This window comes from Papio anubis, chromosome 6 (genome assembly GCF_008728515.1).
Source record: "Papio anubis isolate 15944 chromosome 6, Panubis1.0, whole genome shotgun sequence".
Lineage (NCBI taxonomy): Eukaryota > Metazoa > Chordata > Mammalia > Primates > Cercopithecidae > Papio > Papio anubis.
This window is the reverse complement of record NC_044981.1, coordinates 152,215,967-152,237,076: the sequence shown is the minus strand read 5'-3', so window position 1 is coordinate 152,237,076 and position 21,110 is coordinate 152,215,967. Positions and strand designations below refer to the sequence as shown.

The following is a 21,110-nucleotide window of genomic DNA, read 5'->3' as shown; positions in this document are numbered from 1 at the left end:
GGAGCCTACTTGACCAAATACTCTATATCTGAAGTTTAAAAGCAATATAACAATGTGTATTTATGAGTTTGGAGTTAGAGAAAAGTTTAAAATCAATATAACAATGTGTATTTATGAGTTTGGAGTTAGAGAAAAGTTTAAAAGTGTTAGGTCCCAATCTTTATTATAGACTAGACTCTTAAAACATTGGTTGAGGATGATCAAACTATAAGTTTCCTTATTTCATTCATGGTTATTTCTATTAAGTAGAAAAAATGTATAAGCGTGATCATTTCCTTTTTTAACTTAGGGTCTTGTTCTGTTGTCCAGGGTGGAGTGCGGTGGCTGTTCACAGGTGCGATCATAGCATACTGCTTCCTTGAACTCCTAGGCTCAAGCAGTCCTGCTGCAGCTTCCCAAGTAGCTGGGACTGCAGGCTTCTGCCATCACCCTTGGCTTTGCCATTTTCTTTATTTGGCAACATTTTAGTTCTACAGTCAAATATGTAATAAGCTGAAAATGTTATGAAAATGTATATTCTGATTTTTCTCAGAATATGCTTCAGTTAGAAAATATTTCCTCAATTTTCATTAAAAACAGATGGTGTTCCTAGAAAAGCAAAATATTACGTATCTGTGCAATATGTAATTCACAAAATTCATTTGCCAAAAACAGGTGAGTGAATTTGGGGGTTCGTTAGTAAGCAGTCATCAAGTTTCCATCATAGACACATAAGTGGAAATGTTATTTTATTCTCCTGGATGGACAATTGTGATGGATTTGTTGGGTTCTGGGCTTCAGGCTTTATAATCTCATCCACTTTGCCCTTCCTCTTGTCATAATAGAAGAGGTGCTCCTAATTTGGATTCCATCCTTTCCTGCTTTCGGAGACTGTCCTGTGATTTCCTAAAACATTTCCATTAGTTTGTTTGAATTTTCTGATTTTCTTCCCTTAGGGCCCTCCCGCAGGCCTCTGTGCTAGTGCCTTGAATGATGGCAAGTGACCAAAAAAAAAATTTTTTTTTCTTTTTTTTTAAGACGTTCTTGCTCTGTCACCCAGGCTGGATGCAGTGGTGCGATCTAGGCTCACTGCAACCTCCACCTCCCAGGTTCAAGTGATGTCGTGCCTCAGTCACCCAAATAACTGGGATTACAGGGATGTGCCACCACACCCAGCAAATTTTTGTGTTTTTAGCAGAGACAAAGTTTTACCCTGTTGGCCAGGCTGTTCTTGAACTCCTGACCTCAAGCAATACGCCCACCTTTGCCTCCCAGAGTGTTAGAATTACAGGCGTGAGCCACTGTGCCTGGTCAAGTGTCCAAATTCTTATTCCAAAACAACTTTAGACTGGGCGTCATGGCTGGACACCTGTAATCCCAAAAGTTTGGGAGGCTGAGGTGGTAGGATTGCTTGAGCCCAGGAGTTTGAGGCCAGCCTGAGCGACATAGCAAGACCCTATCTCTACAATAAATAAAAGGAAGTTGAGACTGTAATGAGCTGTGATCACACCACTGTACTCCAGCCCGAGCAAAAGTGAAACCCTGTCTCAAAAACAAAAATCATGACTTGTGCAATAGCCACCAGTTTTCCTGGATTCTCAACAGAACCCTATGGTGAAATTAGAAACAAAGCTAGAGGTATGTGACTTCAAGATGGTAAGAAAATCATCAAACAGATGTTATCCCTTGTCAAGGGATACCTGATAAATTGTTGGATATATGGCCTAGGGGCCCAGACAGTAGATTTTAGATTTGTAAACAATATGGAGGGTGGGTTTTTTTTTTTTTTTTTTTTTTTTGAGATGGAATGTCGCTCTGTCACCAGGCTGGAGTGCAGTGGCGCCATCTTGGCTCACTCACACCTCCCGGGTTCAAGTGATAGCCTCCTAAGTAGCTGGGATAACAGGCATGACTGGCCAATTTTCTGTATTTTTAGTAAAGATGGGGTTTCACCATGTTGGCCAGGCTGGTCTCGAACTCCCAACCTCAGATGATCTGCCTGCCTCGGCTTCCCACAGTGCAGGGATTACAAAGTCTTAATATGGAGTCTTAATAGGGACAATTTTCAAACATACAAAGTAAACAAAATGGTACACTAAACCTTTATATACAAGTTTCAACACCATTCTAGTTAGGCATATCTGTCTACTAACTACATGCCCTTTTTCGATAAATTTAAATTGAAATGCATAAATCTAGCCGGGCACAGTGGCTCACGCCTGTAATCCTAGCCCTTCGGGAGGCCAAGGTGGGTGGATTAGCTGAGGTCAGGAGTTCAAGACCAGCCTGGCCAACATGGTGAAACCCCATCTCTGCTAAAAATACAAAAATTAGCCGTGAGTGGTGGCGCATGCCTGTAGACCAAGCTACACAGGAGGCTGAGGCAGAAGAATCACTTGAACCTGGGAGGCTGAGGTTGCGGTGAGTTGAGATTGCCACTGCACTCCAGCTTGGGCGACACAGTGAGACTTCATCTAAAAGATATATATGCATACACACAAATCTAAGCTATAATTTTGATAAATGATTCTCCTTCGCCCACACCTTACCAGGACAAAAGGAGCTCATTTACCTCTACCCAGGCAATTAAGCAATCTCCTACCACCACCATATTCAAATGTTTTCATCATAGACTAGGGTTCATTTTTACTTTCCTTCCCTAGAACTTTGTAATTCTTTCAGCATAAACATTGTTGAAGTTCAACAGTCCTTATTGAGTAGGACTCTATTGTATGAATATACTATAATTTGTTCATCTGTTTTCCTGTTAGTGAACATTTTATTGATTTCTAGTTTTTGGCAAGTGTGAGTAAAGCTGCTGTGAACATTTGCACACCAATATTGTGACTTCTGGCCATGAAGTGGTATCTTGTGGTTTCAGTCTGCATTTCTCTAATGAACATGTTCTCATGTGTTTATTGGCCATTAATATGTCTTTGAGTGTGTATTTTTAAATTAGGTTGTTTTTTATTACCAAGTTATAGGAACTCTGTATTTTGAATAAAATTCCTTGTCAGTTATTTTACAAATATTTTCCCCATTGTGTGTCTTGACTCTTGATTTTTTTTTATAGTGTTTTGAGCAGAAGTTTCCACTGGAGTCTTAATTTATCAGTTTTTAAGTGGACTTTTTCTAAATAAATCTGCCTACCTCCAGATTGTTATGGTGGTATTGTTTTCTCATAAAATGTTTAAGCTTTTATGTTTAGGTCTATTATCAATCTCAAGTTTTTGTATGTGATGTAGGGTAGAGCTTGAGGTTCATTTTTCTCCCCCCATCAAGTTATTCTAACACTGTGGGAAAGATTCTTTTCTCCGTTTCTGGAGTGTATTCTCGCTTTTTTTTTTTTTGAGACAGAATCTTGCTCTGTTGCCCAGGCTGGAGTGCGGTGATGCGATCTCGGCTCACTGCAACCTCCATCTCCCGGGTTCAAGGGATCCTTATGCCTCAGCCTCCCAAGTAGCTGGGGCTATGGGCGTATGCCACCGCACCTGGCTAGTTTTTGTATTTTTATTAGAGACGGAGTTTGGCTATGTTGGCTAGGCTGGTCTTGAACTCTTGGCCTCATGTGATCCACCTGCCTCACAGGTGAGAACCACTGCACCCAGCCTTCTGGAGTGTATTCTCTTTCACTGATCCACTTTTTAGCTGTCTATATGCCCATATAATACTGATTGCTAAGCTTTAAAGTCTTGAAGTCAAGTTGTCTTCTTTTGTTCTGTTTTCAGATTACTTTGTCCTTTAGATGTTGATATAAATACGATAACAAACCTGTTGGTTTCAATTTTTTTAAAAGCCTGGTGGGATTATTAGAATTAAGTTGAATTGTTTTGTTTTGTTTTGTTTTTGTATACAGTTTTGCTCCTGTGACCCAGGCTGGAGTGCAATGGCGCGATCTCAGCTCACTGCAACCTCCAATTCCTGGGTTCAAGCGATTCTCCTGCCTCAGCGTCCTGAATAGCTGGGATTACAGGCGTCTGCCACCATGCCTGGCTAATTTTTTTTATTTTTAGTAGAGATGAGTTTTCACCATGTTGGCCAGGCTGGTCTTGAACTCCTGATCTCAGGTGATCCACCCGCGTCGGCCTCCCAAAGTGCTGGGATTACAAGTGTGAGCCCCCGTGCCCGGCTAGTTTTTTGTGAATTCCTGAGCATTTTTGGTTTCTGGATGCTAGTCTAAATGGAATTGGTTTCTTTTTCCAACTGGTACTAGTTTATAGAAAGGCAACTTTAAAAATGTTGACTTATGAGACTTTGCCAATAGTGGGTGGTTGGTTGGTTCTTCCCTTATTCCACTGGTTAGGACTTCCATGGTGAGTAAAAGAGGTAAGAGCAGACTGTGACTAAGGTGAGATATATAGTAAAATGTAAGGAGGCACCGTCAGGGCAGTGGAAGCGTAGAGTGGGCATCTGAGTGGGAGTACATCCTTGCACTTGCTCCTTCCTTTCACTTGTACCTTACTTGCTTGGTCTCGTGCTGTTCCCGTGGGCTTACATCCTTGCCCTGTTCCCAGTTTTAGGAAGAAAGCATTAAATATTCCATCAAGACTGTTTGCTAGTAGGTGGTGTTTTTGTTTCGTTTTGTTGAGACAGGTCGTCTTGCTCTGTCACCCAGGCTCAAGTGCAGTGGTACAGTCATGGCTCACTGCAGCCTCGACCTCTCCAGTTCAAGTGATCTCATCTAAGCATCCCGAGCAGCTGGGACTGCAGGTGCACACCACCACACCTGGCTAATTTTTGTGTTTTAGTAGAGACAGGGTTTTGCCATATTGCTCAGGCTCGTCCCCACCTCCTGGGCTCAAGCAATCCGTCCATGTTAGCCTCCCAAGGTGCTAGGATTACAGGAGTGAGCCACCTCACCTGGCCTCTACTGATTTTATGTAGATGTCTAGATCAATGCCTTTTATTAGATTAAGGTAGTCCCCTTCTAGTTTTCTGGGTTGTCATGAATAGAAGATAGCACATCCCTACCCGCCTTTTTTCCCATCCACTGAGATGATAATGGTTTGTATGCTTTTTTAGATGCTGTTTCTGTCCTCAGAATGAAAGGACTTTAGTAGTGGAAACTGATGACTGAAACAGGCCCTCTACCATTGGAGACAAGAAGGGAAGTGTATGGAGTAGCCATTCTTTTATTTGTTTACTTTCTTAATAAACTTGCTTTCACTTAAAAAAATAAAATAAAAGTGTAAAGGCACCTGGGTAGTTCTCTGGTTTAAAGTAACTTTGTGGCCGGGTACGGTGGCTCACGCCTATAATCCCAGCACTTTGGGAAGCCAAGGTGGGCGAATCACGAGGTCAGGAGTTCAAGACCAGCCTGGCCAACATGGTGAAACCCTGTCTCTACTAAAAATACAAACATTAGCCAGGTATGGTGGCATGTGCCTGTAGTCCCAGCTACTCAGGAGGCTGAGGCATGAGAATCGCTTGAACCCAGGAGGCAGAGGTTGCGGTGAGCCGAGATCATGCCACTGCACTCCAGCCTGAGCAACAGAGGGAGACTCCGCCTTAAAAAATAAAAGTAATTGCCCAAGGTTAGAGAAACTAGAAATGATATAGCCCAGATTCAAACTCTGGCAGGCTAGAGTTTGTTTTAGTCACTGTTATCTCTCAGCTAAATCTTTTAATCTACTTAAAGCTTCAGAATTCAATTATTTCATTTCCTATTTTTTACTGTTTAAGAATTCCTCATCCTTGGTAGCATGTTTGGTTCTGGTGACTTCAGCCTCACCTTCAGCATTTTATTTTATTTATTTATTTAGAGACAGACTCTTGCTTTGTCACTCAGGCTGGAATGCAGTAGTGTGATCTTGTCTCATTGCAGCCTCCGGCTCCCGGGTTCAAGTGATTATCCTGCCTCAGCCTCCTGAATAGCTGGGATAACAGGCACCTACCACCATGCCTGGCTAATTTTTGTACTTTTAATAGAGACGGGGTTTCACCATGTTGGCCTGGCTGGTCTTGAGCTCCTGTCCTCAAGTGATCTGCCCTCCTCAGACTCCCAAAGTGCTGGGATTTCAGATGTGAGCCACCGTGCCCAGCCACCTTTAGCATTTAAGATGTAAGAGATACTGAGATGAAGCATGCAAAACGTGGAGAATAGATGCTGGTTAGTTAATGTGGTCTTAAGTTCTATGCAATTATATATAACTACATAAAATTACATGGGCTGGGGTGTGGTGGCTCAAACCTGTAATCCCAGCACTTTGGGAGGCCAAGGCAGGAGGATCACCTGAGGTCAGGAGTTTGAGACCAGTCTGGCCAACATGGTGAAACCCCATTTCTACAAAAATACAAAAATTAGCCAGGTGTGGTGGTGTATACCTGTAGTCCCAGCTACTCAGGAGGCTGAGGCAGGAGAATCACTTGAACCTGGGAGTTGGAGGTTGCAGTGAGCCGAGATTGCACCACTGCACTCCAGCCTGGTGACAGAGCGAGTCTCTGTCTCAAAATACAAAAAGTACATGAATGTTTAGTTAAAAATAACTGGATGAGTATGAATTAAATGCTGGTCTTACTGGTAGATGCTGAGAATATAAATAGAAATGAGCTGAATTTTCTGACCCTTAGAGGAGGTCAGTCTAGTCTCTACTTGTAGAGGAAATAGATGTGTTAACAACATGAGAAGTTATGGAAGCATGTACAGAGGAGAGCCTCTGCCCAGGGAGTTTAGAAAAGGTTTACAGGAGGGCTCATCTTTGACATGACTGAAAAAAAATCCACAAGATGGTAAGTAAGAGTGTGGTGTTTTAACGCAGATCTTTTTTTCCGGGGAGAAAAAAAAAAAAGTGAATTTCATGCTCTACAAACTGCATGTGATTGCTGTGGGGAGTGGGGACAAGAAATGAGTTAAGATAGGATTCTGGTAGATGCTATGCTGCCACACCGATCACCCCAAGGACTAAGGTCTTTATTCTTTTACTTAACAATCCCTTACTTATAATAATTCTTTTACTTATATAATAATTCTTTTACTTATAATTCTTATAATTCTTTTACTTATAATAATTTTACTTATAATTCTTTATTCTTTTACTTTATTCTTTTACAGGAGTATTGGTTACTAGCAGCTTACAGCTAGGTCCCTCTCTAGAAACTTCTCCGCAAAAGATTTCTGTATAAGAACAAAAATACTTGAATAAATTTCAAGTATTTGAAGTAGTTTGGGGAAAACTGAAAAGACCAAAAAAGGTAGTGCTGGTGCAGCTTACAATGGGATTGCAGAAAGTTAGTTTGGAAGCCAGGAGGCCAGTTAGCCTAGAGAGGTAAGAAATGTTAGGGCTGGCATGAGGAAGTGGCAGGGACAGAAAAGAAGTCAAGGGTAGACCTAGAGTTTCTGGCATCATTCCACTGATGACTCAGAGAGGAGGATGGGGATAAAAGGAGGTAGATTTGCTTTTGGATATGTTGAGTTTAATGAGGCAAAATGTGCATAAAGAAACCCAAATTCGTTATGCTACAATTGTGGGGTTATGAGCACTTTCAAAAAGAATGCTTAATCTTTTCAACAAGTAATTTTTGTTGTTGTTGTTGTTTGGAGACAGTCTCACTCAGCTGCCCAAGCTGGAGTGCAGTGGCATGATCTCGGTTCACTGCAACCACCGCCTCCCGGGTTCAAGTAATTCTCCTGTCTCAGCCTCCTGAGTAGCTTGGATTACAGGCACCCGCTATCATGCCTGGCTAATTTTTGTATTTTAGTAGAGATGGGGTTTCACCATGTTGGTCAGGTTGGTTTTGAACTCCTGACCCTCAGGTGATCTGCCCATTTCAGCCTCCCAAAGTGCTGGGATTGCAGGCGTGAGCCACTGCACCTGGCCTCAACAAGTAGTTTCTAAATAATTTTTTAAATTTTACATTGAGATTGGTTAATTATACATCGAAATATGAAGCTATGAAGACTACATACGGATTTATATTGGCATCATAATTTTTTATAACATTAAATGAGGAAAAGTAAGATAGAAAAATGGCCGGGCATTGTGGCTCACACCTGTAATCCTAGCCCTGGGAGGCTGAGGTGGACAGATCACTTGAGACCAGGAGTTGGAGACCAGCCTGGCCAACATAGCGAGATGCCCCATCTCTACTAAAAATACAAAAAATTAGCTGGGCACGGTGGAGCACACCTGTAATTCCAGTTATATGGGAGGCTGAGGCACTGGCGAATTGCTTCTTGAACCCTCGGGAGGCGAGGCTGGCGGTGAGCCAAGATCGCGCCACTGCACCCCAGCACTAGGCAAGAGAGAGAAGAAAGAGAGAGAAAGAAAAGAGAAACACAAAAGAAAGAAAGAAAGAAAGAAAGAAAGAAAGAAAGAAAGAAAGAAAGAAAGAAAGAAAGGAAGGAAGGAAGGGAAGGAAGGAAGGAAGGAAGGAAGGAAGGAAGGAAGGAAGGGAAGGAAGGAAGGGGAAGGAAGGAAGAAGGAAGGAGAGAGAAAGAAAGAAAGAAAAAGAAAAGAAAGAAAGAAAGAAAGAAAGAAAAGAAAGAAAGAAAGAAAGAAAGAAAGAAAGAAAGAAAGAAAGAAAGAGAAAAGAAAAGAAAAGAAAGAGAAAAATATCCATTGCCGATCTGGAAAATAATAATAATTTTAAAAAAGTATTCCTGCAGGTATGAGGCAGGCAAATAGTAAATGACCACCTTTTTCATTTTAAATAGTGAAACAATAGATACAGGAAATCAAAAGTATCCTAGTGATGGAACTGTGGGTGTGCTTTTGCTTATCTATTTCTATAATCTATATGGACTGTTTAGTAGCAAATAGGAATATCTTAACAAAAACATGTTCCTGCTGTTGCTCGTCCATTCCACCCTGAGCCACTTACCATAAATCTACCCCCGCAGAGACTATATTTTGTGAAATGGATAGCTCCCTCAGGGCAGCCACAGACCTGTGGGGAGGCATGGAGAGTGGACCTGAGGGTGTGCTGGGTTTCAGCCCTGGCCTGAAAATCAACCTTTAGGCAGTGCAAATTATATCACTATATGTAGCTGCCCTGATTGCAGGAAAAGAATGGAGACCAAGGTTAAGGTAAGACCAGGCAGAGTCAGAGACAGAGGCCAATGGCATAGAGGCATTCAAAAAGACAAGGCTTCCAACCTAGGCAACATAGCTGTACCCCCATCTCTAATTTAATGTGGCAGACACTTGTAGTACCAGCTACTTGGGAGGCATAGGTGAGAGGATCACTTGAGCCCAGGAATTTGAGGCTGTAATTTAGAAGAGTTTCTCAAATGTTTGTTGTTGAAGGACCAGTTTTCATTTCTAATCTGCCACAGACTGATGCTTTTGTAAATGGCAATAAAAGTCAATTGCTATTCAAATGAATTTTTTAAAAATCAAAAATACCCCATTTTGAATATTAATAGAGTCAAAACAAAATTGCCAAGTATTTATAAAAACTAAACATGTATTTTAATTCCTGTGTTTATCTCACTGCAAACTGATATAGTCTGTGCGTGGTGGCTCACGCCTGTAATCCCAACACTTCAGGAGGCCGAGATGGGTGGATCACTTGAGGTCAGGAGTTGGAGACCAGCCTGACCAACATGGTGAAACTCCATCTCTACAAAAAATACAAAAAAAAAAAACAAACCCAGGTTTGGTGGTGTGCATCTGTAATCCCAGCTACTCAGGAGGCTGAGACAGGAGAATCACCTGAACCTGGGAGACGGAGGTTGCAGTGAGCTGAGATTGTGCCACTGCACTCCAGCATGGGTGACAGAGTGAGACTCCACCTCAAAATAAATAAACAAACAAAAACAAACAAAATGATATAGTTTGGGACTGCTACCAGTCAACAGACCACAGTTCGTGGTAGAGTGTAGAAGCCGGGACACGGGAGAAGGGAGACATGACGATACAGATCACACAATCAGCTGCGGGCCATGTCACCCTGAAGAAACAGGAATCCAAATGGCATCTGGGGCCAGAGGCTTCCCCCACAACACAGCTCACTTATTGAAAGTTGTTCAAAAGAATTGCCTGCCAGTACTGCCTCCTTAGGAGGTGAACTCTCTGTTAAGGCAGAATAATACCATGTAATTTTTAGAAGTATGTATTAGACATAAAATATGTTAAAATGCATGTGAAATAAAGTATAATTCACAGTAGAACAAAGTTTTAGTTTCTTAGGGTTGAAATGTAGATCATCCTATTTGAAATCATTACAGTTACTATATTGGGGCAAGACTCCTCAAGGCCATAGAAATTAACTGAAGCAGTTAATTCACAATTTGACCTTTCTTGCAGTAGGCACTTAGGTTGATAAATCCCTAATCTAATAACTAACTGTTCTATGCTCTGGAAAGAAATTTGATAAATTTCTGCTTACCAAAATGCCCTATTCTAACATTGTGAGTTCTTTCACAAAGACTGTATTGTGAAATGGGAGTACATATTTGTGATGTGCTGTTTATTATGTGGACATAATATAAGAAACTCTCACGTGTTATCAGTAAACAAAAGGAAACATCCTTTCCATTCAAAACAGAGTAATTCAGTGGACTAGAGACTTCAAAATGTCTTTGTTTTTAGAGATGGGGCCTTTGTGTTGCCTAGGCTGGTGTCCAACTCCTGGACCCCAGCAAACCTCTCGCTTTGGCCTCCCAAAGCTCTGGGATTACAGGAGCTAGCCACCGCGCCTGGCCTAGACTTCTCTTTTTACATAGTAGAGGCAGTTTATGAAGATAAAAGTCCCAGCTCTAAAAGTGTGGCGTTAAATTACTTCACAGTTTTTCTTTTTAAAAAATTATTAGTGCACACTTCACCTGGACTTCACGTTTTTTCAAAGTATACTTGTGGGTTATCTTAATGGTATTCCTTAATTATTTGTAACTATGTAGTGTTGTCTGAACACTTTTCCTGCTTTTCCTGCCTCAAAACATCCTCCCCAACTTTGGCTATCCTGTCTCCTCCTGTCCCTGACCTGCTTCCTCCTTGCTCAGTCCTCTCCAGGAACTCTGGCTTCTTGCTCTTCCTAGAGCACACCAGGCATGATCCTGTGTTAGGACCTCAGTGCTAGCTGTATTCTGGAATGCTCTTCCTTTATACATCTACATAGCTCACTCCCTCACCAGACTGTCTTTGCTCAAAGTCTTAGTGAGACATACCATACCCTGACCATCCTATTTTATATTGCAAACTGACCCCCAAACAGTCCTAATCCCCCTCATCTCTATTAGTGTTTTTTAGATACTAAGTATTCATCATGCTTGCTTTTATTGTCTAGCTCCATCTATAAGAATGTAAGCTTTCTGAGGACAGGGATTTATATCTGCTTTGTTTCTATTTCCCAAGCATGGAGGTCCAAGATAGTCCTAGCAATGGCCACATACTGTGCTGTGTTCACACCCTTCTGTAGTCCCTTCCCACATTGATAGGGCTGACTTATGTGGCCAGCAGGTTATTGCAGAAATCAGGGAGTATGACTCCAAAGATAGGTCATAAAAGGCATCCAAGAAATAGGTCCTCTAGACCCAGACAAGCCTTTAAATGACTGTAGATCTCTCCACCATCTTTGTATTTTGGCTAGCTCCTGTAATCCCAGAGCTTTGGGAGGCCAAAGTGAGAGGTTTGCTGGGGTCCAGGAGTTGGACACCAGCCTAGGCAACACAGAGGCCCCACCTCTAAAAACAAAGACATTTTGAAGTCTCTAGTCCACTGAATTACTCTGTTTTGAATGGAAAGGATGTTTCCTTTTGTTTACTGATAACACGTGAGAATTTCTTATATTATGTCCACATAACAAACAGCACATCCCAGCATCTGGAGTGGACCTCCAGCAAACTCCAACAGACCTGCCGCTGAGGGTCCTGACTGTTAGAAGGAAAACTAACAGTCAGTATTTTTTCCCCATTATCTTTAATTTTTCTTTCCTGAGAGCCATTATAGGTTTACAGCTAAACTGAGCAGAAGATACAGAGATTTCCTATATATCACCTTCAGCACATGCATAACCTCCTTCACTATCAACATCCCCCACCAGAGTAGCACGTTTGTTACAATTGATAAGCCCACATTCTATTACCGAGGGTCTGTAGTTGATATTAGAATTCACTCTTACTGTTGCACATTTGATGGGTTTGGACAAATGTATAATGTCATGTATCCACCATTATATTATCATGCAGAGTATTTTCACTGCACAAAAAATCCACTGTGCTCCATCTATTCATCCCTCCCTCCTCCTCAGAATTATTTGTAAGACTCCAAAAACACAGGACAGAGGGGATGTTCCAAGATGGCCGAATAGGAACAGCTCCAGTCTGCAGCTCCCAGCGTGAAGGACACAGAAGACGGAGGATTTCTGCATTTCCAACTGAGGTACCGGGTTCATCTCACTGGGGCTTGTCAGACAGTGGGTGCAGCCTACGGAGCAGGGTGGGGCATCACCTCACCCAGGAAGCACAAGAGGTCAGGGAATTCCCTTTCCTAGAAAAGAGAAGACGTGACATACGGTACCAGGAAAATCGGGACACTTCCACCCTAATACTGCGCTTTTCCAGCGGCCTTAGCAAACAGCACACCAGGATATTATATTCTGCACCTGGCTCAGAGGGTCCCATGCCCATGCAGCCTTGCTCACTGCTAGCACAGCAGTCTGAGATCGAACTGCAAGGTGGCAGTGAGGCTGGGGGAGGGGCATCAGCCATTGCTGAGGCTTGAGTAGGTAAACAAAGTGGCCAGAAGTTCAAAATGGGTGGAGCCCACCACAGCTCAAGGAGGCCAGCCTGCCTCTGTAGACTCCACCTCTGGGGGCAGGACATAGCTGAACAAAAGGCAGCAGAAACTTCTGCAGACTTAAACGTCCCTCTCTGACAGCTTTGAAGTGAGTAGTGGTTCTCCCAGCATGGAGTTTGAGATCTGAGAACAGACAGACTGCCTCCTCAAGTGGGTCCCTGACCCCTGAGTAGCCTAACTGGGAGGCACCTCCCAGTAGGGGCCAACTGACACCTCATATGGCCGGGTGACCCTCTCAGACGAAGCTTCCAGAGGAAGGATCAGGCAGCAACATCTGCCGTTTTGCAATATTTGCTGTTCTGCAGCCTCCACTGGTGATACCCAGGCAAACAGGGTGTGGAGTGGACCTCCAGCAAACTCCAACAGACCTGCAGCTGAGGGTCCTGACTCTTAGAAGGAAAACTAACAAACAGAAAGGACATCTACACCAAAACCCCATCTGTACATTACCATCATCAAAGACCAAAGGTAGATAAAACCACAAAGATGGGGAGAAACGAGCAGAAAAGCTGAAAATTCTAAAAACCAGAGCGCCTCTTCTCCTCCAAAGGAACACAGCTCCTTGCCAGCAATGGAACAAAGCTGGATGGAGAATGACTTTGACAAGTTGAGAGAAGAAGGCTTCAGACAATCAGTAATAACAAACTTCTCCAGGCTAAAGGAGGATGTTTGAACCCATCGCAAAGAAGCTAAAAACCCTGAAAAAAGACGAATGGCTAACTAGAATAAACAGTGTAGAGAAGTCTTTAAATGACCTGATGGAGCTAAAAACCATGGCATGAGAACTACATGATGCATGCACAAGCTTCAGTAGCCGATTTGATCAAGTGGAAGAAAGCGTATCAGTGATTGAAGATCAAATGAATGAAATGAAGCAAGAAGAGAAGTTCAGAGAAAAAAGAGTAAAAAGAAACGAACAAAGCCTCCAAGAAATATGGGACTATGTGAAAAGACCAAATCTACGTCTGATTGGTGTATCTGAAAGTGACAGGGAGAATGGAACCAAGTAGGAAAACACTTTTCAGGATATTATCCAGGAGAATTTACCCAACCTAGCAAGGCAGGCCAACATTCAAATTCAGGAAATACAGAGAACGCCACAAAGATACTCCTCGAGAAGAGCAACTCCAAGACACATAATCATCAGATTCACCAAAGTTGAAATGAAGGAAAAAATGTTAAAGGCAGCCAGAGAGAAAGGTCGGGTTACCCACAAAGGGAAGCCCATCAGACTAACAGCAGATCTATCAGCAGAAACCCTACAAGCCAGAATAGAGTGGGGGCCAATATTCAACATTCTTAAAGAAAAGAATTTTTCAACCCAGAATTTCATATCCAGCCAAACTAAGCTTCGTAAGTGAAGGAGAAATAAAATCCTTTATAGACAAAAAAAGCTGAGAGATTTTGTCACCACCAAGCCTGCCTTACAAGAGCTCCTGAAGGAAGTACTAAACATGGAAAGGAACAACCAGTACCTGCCACTGCAAAAACATGCCAAATTGTAAAGACCATCAATGCTAGGAAGAAACTGCATCAACTAATGAGCAATATAACCAGCTAACATCATAATGACAGGATCAAATTCATACATAACAATATTAACCTTAAATGTAAATGGGCTAAATGCTCCCATTAAAAGACACAGACTGGCAAATTGGATAAAGAGTCAAGACCCATCAGTGTGCTGTATTCAGAAGACCCATCTCATGTGCAGAGACACACACAGGCTCAAAATAAAGGGATGGAGGAAGATCTACCAAACAAATGGAAAACAAAAAAAGCAGGGGTTGCAATACTAGTCTCTGATAAAACAGAATTTAAACCAACAAAGATCAAAAGAGACAAAGAGGGCCATTACCTAATGGTAAAGGGAACAATTTGACAAAAAGAGCTAACTCTCCTAAATATATATGCACCCAATACAGGAGCACCCAGATTCATAAAGCAAGTCCTTAGAGACCTACAAAGAGATTTAGACCCCTACACAATAATACTGGGAGACTTTAACACCCCACTGTCAACATTAGACAGATCAAGGAGACAGAAAGTTAACAAGGATATCCAGGAATTGAACTCAGCTCTGCACCAAGCAGACCTAATAGACATCTACAGAACTCTCCACCCCAAATCAACAGAATATACATTCTTTTCAGCACCGCATAGCACTTATTCCAAAATTGACCACATAGTTGGAAGTAAAGCACTCCTCAGCAAATGTAGAAGAACAGAAATTATAATATCTCTCAGACCACAGTGCAATCAAACTACAACTCAGGATTAAGAAACTCACTCAAAACCACTCAACTACTTGGAAACTGAACAACCTGCTCCTGAATGACTACTGGGTACATAACAAAATGAAGGCAGAAATAAAGATGTTCTTTGAAACCAATGAGAACAAAGACACAACATACCAGAATCTCTGGGACACATTTAAAGCAGTGTGTAGAGGGAAATTTATAGCACTAAATGCCCACAAGAGAAAGCAGGAAAGATCTAAAATTGACACCCTAACATCACAATTAAAACAACTAGAGAAGCAAGAGCAAACACATTCAAAAGCTAGTAGAAGGCAAGAAATAACTAAGATCAGAGCAGAACTGAAGGAGACAGAGACACAAAAAACTCTTCAAAAAGTCACTGAATCCAGGAGCTGGTTTTTTGGAAAGATCAACAAAATTCATAGACTGCTAGCAAGACTAATAAGAAGAGAAGAATCAAGTAGATGCAATAAAAAATTATAAAGGGGATATCACCACCAATGCCACAGAAATACAAACTACCATCAGAGAATACTATAAACACCTCTACGCAATTAAGCTAGAAAATCTAGAAGAAACGGATAAATTCCTGGACACATACACCCTCCCAAGACTAAACCAGGAATAAGTTGAATCCCTGAATAGACCAGTAACAGGTTCTGAAATTCAGGTAATAATTAATAGCCTACCAACCAAAAAAAGTCCAGGACCAGACGGATTCACAGCTGAATTCTACCAGAGGTACAAAGAGGAGCTGGTACCATTCCTTCTGAAACTATTCCAATCAATAGAAAAAGAGGGAATCCTCCCTAACTCATTTTATGAGGCAAACATCATCCTGATACCAAAGATTGGCAGAGACACAACAAAAAAAAGAGAATTTTAGACCAATATCCCTGATGAACATCAATGCAAAATCCTCAATAAAATACTGGCAAACCGAATCCAGCAGCACATCAAAAAGCTTATCCACCACGATAAAGTTGGCTTCATCCCTGGGATGCAAGGCTGGTTCAACATACGCAATAAATGTAATCCATCATGTAAACAGAACCAACGACAAAAACCACATGATTATCTCAATAGATGCAGAAAAGGCCTTCAACAAAATTCAACACCCTTTCATGCTAAAAACTCTCAATAAACTAGGTATTGATGGGACGTATCTCAAAATAATAAGAGCTATTTATGACAAACCCACAGCCAATATCATACTGAATGGGCAAAAACTGGAAGCATTCCCTTTGAAAACTGGCACAAGACAGGGATGCCCTCTCTCACCACTCCTATTCAACATAGTGTTGGAAGTTCTGGCCAGAGCAATCGGGCAAGAGACAGAAATAAAAGTATTCAATTAGGAAAATAGGAAGTCAAATTGTCTCTGTTTGCAGATGACATGATTGTATATTTAGAAAACCCCATCATCTCAGCCCAAAATGTCCTTAAGCTGATAAACAACTTCAGCAAACTCTCAGGATACAAAATCAACGTGCAAAAATCACAAGCATTCCTATACACCAATAATAGACAAACAGCCAAATCATGAGTAAACTCCCATTCACAATTGCTTCAGAGAGAATAAAATACCTAGGAATCCAACTTACAAGGGATGTGAAGGACCTCTTCAAGGAGAACTACAAACCACTGCTAAAGAAAATAAGAGAGGACACAAACAAATGGAAGAATATTCCATGTTCATGGATAGGAAGAATCAACATTGTGAAAATGGCCCTACTGCCCAAGGTAATTTATAGATTTAATGCCATCCCCATCAAGCTACCAATGACTTTCTTCACAGAATTGGAAAAAACTACTTTAAAGTTCATATGGAACCAAAAAAGAGCCTGCATGGCCAAGAAAATCCTAAGTAAAAAGAACAAAGCTGGAGGCATCATGCTACCTGCCTTCAAACTATACTGCAAGGCTACAGTAACCAAAACAGCATGGTATTGGCACCAAAAGAGAGATATAGACCAATGGAACAGAACAGAGCCCTCAGAAATAATACCACACATCTACAACCATCTGATCTTTGACAAATCTGACAAAAACAAGAAATGGAGAAAAGATTCCCTATTTAATAAATGATGCTGGGAAAACTGGCTAGCCATAGGTAGAAAGCTGAAACTGGATCCCTTCCTTACACCCTACACAAAAACTAATTCAAGATGGATTAAAGACTTACATGTTAAACCTAAAACCATAAAAACCCTAGAAGAAAGCCTAGGCAATGCCATTCAGGCCACAGGCATGGGCAAGGACTTCATGACTAAAACACCAAAAGCAATGGCAACAAAACCAAAACTGACAAATGGGATCTAATTAAACTAAAGAGCTTCTGCACAGCAAAAGAAACTACCATCAGAGTGAACAGGCAACCTACAGAATGGGAGAAAATTTTTACAATATACCCATCTGACAAAGGGCTAATATCCAGCATCTACAAAGAACTTAAACAAATTCACAAGAAAAAAATCAAATAGCCCCGTCAAAAAGTGGGCAAAGGATATGAACAGGCACTTCCCAAAAGAAGACATTTATGCAGCCAACAGTCACATGAAAAAATGCTCATCATCACTGGCCATCAGAGAAATGCAAATCAAAACCATCTCACACCAGTTAGAATGGTGATCATTAAAAAGTCAGGAAACAACAGGTGCTGGAGAGGATGTGGAGAAATAGGAATGCTTTTACACTGTTGTTGGGACTGTAAACTAGTTCAACTATTGTGGAAGACAGTGTAGCGATTCCTCAAGGATCTAGAACTAGAAATACCATTTGACCTAGCCATCCCATTACTGGGCATATACCCAAAGGATTATAAATCATGCTGCTATAAAGACACATGCAGACGTATGTTTATTGTGGCACTATTCACAATAGCAAAGACTTGTAACCAACCCAAACGTCCATCAATGGTAGACTGGATTAAGAAAATGTGGCACACAGGCTGGGCGCGGTGGCTCATGCTTGTACTTCCAGCACTTTGGGAGGCTGAGGTGGGCGGATCATGAGGTCAGGAGATCTAGACCATGGTGAAATCCTGTCTCTACTAAAAATACAAAAAAAAATTAGCCAGGCATGGTGGCGGGCGCCAATAGTCCCAGCTACTAGGGAGGCTGAGGCAGGAGAATGGCATGAACCCAGGAGGTGGTGCTTGCAGTGAACTGAGATCTCGCCACTGCACTCCAGCCTGGGTGACAGAGCAAGACTTCATCTCAAAAAAACAAAAAAACAAAAAAACAAAAAACAAAAGAAACTGTGGCACATATACACCATGGAATACTATGCAGCCATAAAAAAGGATGAGTTCATGTCCTTTGTAGGGACATGGATGAACTAGAAACCATCATTCTGAGCAAACTATCGCAAGGACAGAAAATCAGACACTGCATATTTTCACTCATAGGTGGGAATTGAACAATGAGAACACTTGGACACAGGAAGGGTAATATCACACACCGGGGCCTGTTGTGGGTTGGGGGGAGGGGGGAGGGATAGCATTAGGCGATATACCTAATGTAAATGACGGGTTAATGGCTGCAGTACACCAACATGGCACATGTATACATGTGTAACAAACCTGCACGTTGTGTACATGTACCCTAGAACTTAAAGTATAATTTAAAAAAAAAAAAAAGACAACACAGGACAGGCATTATAGCATTTTAACACATATAATAGCTAAGCGGCCAGGCGCTGTGGCTCACACCTGTAATCCCCACAACTTTGGGAGGCCGAGATGGGCAGATCATTTGAGGCCAGGAGCAGGAGACCAGCCTGGCCAACATGGCAAAACTCCGTCTCTATTAAAAATACAAAAATTAGCCAGACGTGGTGGCGCACATCTGTAATCCCAGCTATTCGGGAAGCTGAGGCAGGAGAATTGCTTAAACCTGGGAGACAGAGGATGCAGTGAGCCGAGATCATGCCACTGCACTCCAGCCTGGGAGACAAACTGAGGCTCTGTCTCAAAAACAAAAAACAAAACAAAACAAAAAAACCCTCAACTATTGGGATAGGCTTGGATCAATCCATGGTTCTGATAATTATTAGCTGTGTTTCCTTAGGCAAGTATCTTAAACTGACTAAACCTCGTTTTCCTTGATTTCTGCAGTCTAAAATGTATGAAGGATAAAATGAAGAGGCACTATTTACTGCACCTGCTTTAAACACTGTGCGTATTAAATGCAATATTTCAAGTATAGTGCTTAACATAGTCGTTGGCAGATTATAAGTAGTTTATAAATATTAGCTAATACTATCATTTCCTTGTAGATTTAATTGCTTTTATTGATTTTGAGATTGCGCTTAAAAAAAAAAAAAAGAACCACTAGGGCTTTCAACATATCTTTCTAACATGATATGGCTCATTTCTAACCAACGTTGTTTTTTTATTTAAGAGACAGAATCTTTAAAAAAAATAAAAAAATAAAAATAAAAAAAAAGAGGGTCTCACTCTGTAACCCAGGCTGGAATACACCGGCACGGTCACGGCTCACTTCAAGGTTTAACTCCAGGGCTCAAGGGATCTACCCGCCTCACTCTCCCAAAGTGCTGGGATTCAGAAGTGAGCCTCACTATGCTCGGCTCCTTGTGGTTTGGTTTTTTTTTTAAAAAGACAGAGCCAACTGGGCACGGTGGCTGTAATCCCAGTCTTTTGGGAGGCCGAGGTGGGCGGATCACAAGGTCAGGAAATTGAAACCATCCTGGCTAACATGGTGAAACCCCATCCTACTAGAAAACACAAAAATTAGCCAGGCATTAGGAGATTGCAAGCCTGTAGTCCCAAAGTTACTGGGAGGCTGAAGCAGAGAATCGCTGAACCTCGGGAGGTGGAGGTCACAGTGAGCCGAGATCGTGCCACTGCGCTCCAGCCTGCACAATAGAGCGAGACTCCCTTTCAAAAAAAAAAAAAAGACAGAGCCTTGCTCTTTGCCCAGGCTGGAGTGCAGAGGCCCAGTCATGGCTCACTGCAACCTCAACCTCCCAGACTCAACCAGTCCTGCCTACCTCAGCCTCCTGAGTAGCTGGGACCATACAGGCACATACCACCACACCTGGTTAATTTTTATTTATTTTTTATTTTTATTTTTTTGTAGAGACAGAGTCTTGCCATGTTGCCCAGGCTGGTCTCGAGCTTCTGGTCTTGAGGTTCTGGGCTCAAGCAATCCTCCCACCTTGGCCTCCTCGAAGTGCTGGGATTACAGGCATGAGCCACTAAGCCCGGCCATCAATGTAGAATTCTCTACCCAACGAAAATATCTTTCAAAAACCTAAGTAAGATAAAGGTTTTTTCAGACATATAGCATCATTAATAATTAGGGAAACACAAACTAAACCACAATGAGATATCACTACACACCCATTAGAAGGGCTACAATTTAAAAGATGGAAGTGTGGAATCAACTCAAATGTCCATCAACTAATGAGTGGATAAACAAAATACCCATACAATTAAATATTATTCAGCAATAAAAATAAAGTGCTGCTACATGTTACAACATGGATGAACCCTGAAAACCTAATATGTTAAGTGAAAGAAAGTCACAAAAGACCTTGTATCATATGATTCCATTTAATGTAAAATGTATAGAATAGGCAAATCCACAGAGAGAGAAAGTATATTAGTGGGTGCATAGGACTAGGGGGAAAAGATCTGGGGGAAGAATGAGGTGTTACCACTAAATAGTATGGGGTTTTCTTTTCTTAAATGTTCTAAAATTGGTTGTAGTGATAGATGCACAATTCTGTGAATACAATAAACAATGTTTTACTTTTTTGAAATGGAGTTTTGCTTTTGTTGCCCAAGTTGGAGTGCAATGGCGTGATCTCAGCTCACTGCAACCTCCGCCTTCCGGGTTCAAGGGATTCTCCTGCCTCAGCCTCCCGAGTAGCGGAGATTACAGCATGCGCCACCATGCCCAGCTAATTTTTTGTATTTTTAGTTGAGATGGGGTTTCACCATGTTGGCCAGGCTGGTCTCAAACTCCTGACCTCAGGTGATCCACCAACCTCAGCCTCCCAAAGTGCTGGGATTACAGGTGTGAGCCACCACACCTGGCTTTTTAAAAATTATTATTATTTTTTTCAGACAGAATCTCCCTCTGCCGCCCAGGCTGGAGTGCAGCGG

General features: G+C 41.8%; 1 pseudogene; it reads left to right on the top strand.

Annotated features, from left to right (window-relative positions):
* Window positions 1-1,541: 1,541 nt before the first annotated feature.
* Window positions 1,542-21,110, top strand: part of LOC101011404 — a 28,564-nt pseudogene continuing 8,995 nt past the window's right edge.